The 3,137-nt window shown below is 33.9% G+C and overlaps 1 long non-coding RNA gene across 1 annotated transcript; it reads right to left on the bottom strand.

The window, feature by feature from the left end:
- Nucleotides 1-403: 403 nt before the first annotated feature.
- Nucleotides 404-2,432, bottom strand: LOC127844328 (uncharacterized). Its single transcript, XR_008032674.1, has 3 exons — nt 2,349-2,432; nt 967-1,014; nt 404-466 (listed from the first exon to the last, which is right to left on the bottom strand). It is a non-coding gene; the product is annotated as an uncharacterized LOC127844328 (long non-coding RNA).
- Between the last annotated feature and the right edge of the window lie 705 nt (nt 2,433-3,137).

Here is a 3,137-nt window from a genome sequence, read left to right as displayed (position 1 = left end):
CGTTAGGATGTCATGACAGCCCGGTTTGAAGCAATATAGAACACGAGACCTATGATATCTAAATTCAAGTTGGCGAAAATGTTCATTTTTATTCAGCTTCAAGACAAAATATGTACGCATTTGTTTAGTTCCTGAAATTGATCAATTAATTTTTCAAGTATAAGATATGGGTCAAGTTCCTCGCTCAAAATTAGTATCGCTCAAAATTATGCTAAGATTTCACACAATTAAATTTCAAACATTGGTTACGTATTAAACCCAAATTTAAATAAATTCACGGTGATGACAATACTTTATATTAGAAAATAAAATCTTGTTCTGCATTTGAAAATTATATAATTAACATACAATTATACCGCAAATCACTTGGGTCTCTTTCACAACTCCGTGGAAAATTACATACCTTCGCTTGGATTTGTTGAAGTAAAGAGCTCCTATTCGCGACATTTGGCCCACAGGGAGGCAACTGCAATATAACGTTTTACGGATGGCTAGTCTGCCATGAATCAATACAGATGCAATTAACAACATGTATGCTTTATTAGGTATCCAACGTGTTAACCCTTTCCCATATAGAAGCTAAGTGAAAATGGCTATGTGCAAACAGCATAAAACAAAAACCGCCTGCGAGTAACTCGTATTATTCAGATTGTATGCCGTTTGCTACTCATCAGTATCTAAGGGTTGGAAATGAAACCTTTAAAATTTAAATCTAGTCAGAAAGGTCTTTAATTTACCTTTCTAAGGGACTACAAATGCATCAACATCGGTATCCAAGTGGTAAAGGGTTCATTTGATGGATCGATGTATAGAAAGTGCTCAGTAATTTATAAGTAAGACAGGCAGGCTGTTCAAGATCAGCATAACAATATACGCATTATTTGTTTACAACTTTCGTTCGAAAAATGGTATATTTGATATTCGACGCCACCTGACCGTTTCAAGGAAGACTAATATTTTACTTACATTCCATAAATCCGTAAGGCCAGGTGCTTGTGACATCGGTTTGACGCGCTGTTCCAACAAAAATACCATTGCTATTTTTAAAAAGTGAATGAAACATATGGAAATCTCTTATTTTGCATCAATTTGAACTTTTCATAACAGTTGTGGTTTTGTTGTTTTTTTGTCACCAAAAGAGAAAACAGAAAACAAAGGTCAGTTCGAACAATTAAGCGCCAAATTTGCATTTTGAAAGTAACATTACGTGTTATTTTTACGTATAAAGCAACTGTTTGTTATAATGGAATAATAATTGAACACTGAAAAACGCACGACTTTTGTTCAGTTCATGATACCTAGTTCAAGGTTTCGAGATTTAATTATATGTAAACATGTTCCTATGTATAATCAGAGATTGCATAAATTGGCAAGAGATTTACAGGAAAGGGTCCGTCAACCTTTTACCAAATTTATCAGGTATTAAATGTCACAAAGCCATAAAACAATTTTAACACAGTTTAAACCCTGTCATTAAAACGAGTAAACGCCAGTTGTTTTATTTTTAGTTATTTTTTGAGGATAGAATCGTATGTCTCTTGCTAAGTATATACCCATTTATAACTAGATACATGTATATGTAATGTGTGTTATTAACCTCGTTTTATGATGGACATCATATGGCAACAGTAAATTGTATGTCAAAGAATACAACATATTTTTAAATTAAACACGCCATCGTAGGGCTGCTTATTCGGATCGAAAATAGTTATTGGTTTACGAGCATTGAATATTGCAATCTTTTTAAATGTGTGGCAGAAGTTGGCCTTTTCCGCATGGAAGAAACATTCATTTATTATATGTATTTGCATAACAAACTTCGACGGACATTTCATGTAAAATGACGATGATAATAAGACGGAATGTACATGTAATTAGGAACAAAAGGACGGAAATTTAAAGGAAGTGCAGTCTTTCTACAACTGGTTATGTTTTATATTGGTCTATAACGAAATTTTATTCATTAAAGTAAATTCAAAAGGCTTTGACGAAAACTTGAGAGAAAGGCTACCACGTGTTAACACACAGAATCGATCTATTCATTCAAAGTTACAAAAATATATTAATCATCCTGAGTTTTCATATACAAGTGTGTCGTTTTTGCACTTCAACATGCCCATTTGGATACGTTTAAAATAATCACATACATGCGTTTGCGCATACAAATAATGCCTGCGTGCTGTCAAGGTAAACAATATCGTACGTACTATAAATACTAGTGCTAAAAGTCAATTTTTAATTGTTCATCAATTAAAAACTTCTTTTTGAGATCTTTATTGATTGCAGTTGTAATACTTGTAATATCAGACACGCTGTCAGCTAAACAACAGAGAAGTTTCCCACAATACCAGTTATGGAAATACCACTCGCTGAAGACTTCTACAAACAGTCGCACAGTCTTAAAGTCATCCATATTCAACATCGTTTTCATACTATTTGAATACATTTTGTAAGTTAATACTCTCAAATCGGGCCTCAAAAGCATTTAATTAACTTGCATAGGGCTTATCGTGATTCACAAATGCACAATGAGTAATTATTCAATAAGGAATTATGGGACGATATCCATGTGTAGACTGTGCAATGTGTACACACATGCACAGTAATATGGAACAATAGGCTGACTATTACATAGTGGCTTTTCTAGATCTTTTACTAATTGCATGCCCTTTATGAACGAATAGATTTAGCGTTAAATTTGAATCGTGTGAAATTCTTAATTCAATGCTTGAATTGATATTTAAACACTGAGCATAAGGGATTATCATTAGTTATAAAAGAAATATTGCACTAGTTGATTTGTACATAAGTATGTATCAATCAAGCATCTTCTTGTATTTTCACGCTTTACGTGGAAGGGCGAAGCATTCCAATGATCTTGTATTGATGAATGGTATCAGATTACGCATTTTATGCTCATCTTTTTTTTGAAAAAAAAATATGATCTTTTGTCATCACCTTGGTGTCGGCGTCGGCGTCGGCGTTGGCGTCGGCGTCCGGTTAAGTTTTGCGTTTAGGTCCACTTTCTCAGAAAGTATCAATGCTATCGCATTCAAACTTGGTACACTTACTTACTATCATGAAGGGACTGGGCAGGCAAAGTTAGATAACTCTGGCGTGCATTTTGACAGAATTAT

The sequence above is a fragment of the Dreissena polymorpha genome, chromosome 9, assembly GCF_020536995.1.
Source record: "Dreissena polymorpha isolate Duluth1 chromosome 9, UMN_Dpol_1.0, whole genome shotgun sequence".
Classification (NCBI taxonomy): domain Eukaryota; kingdom Metazoa; phylum Mollusca; class Bivalvia; order Myida; family Dreissenidae; genus Dreissena; species Dreissena polymorpha.
Note: the sequence above shows the minus strand (reverse complement) of the source record. Positions and strands in the feature narration are given on the sequence as shown.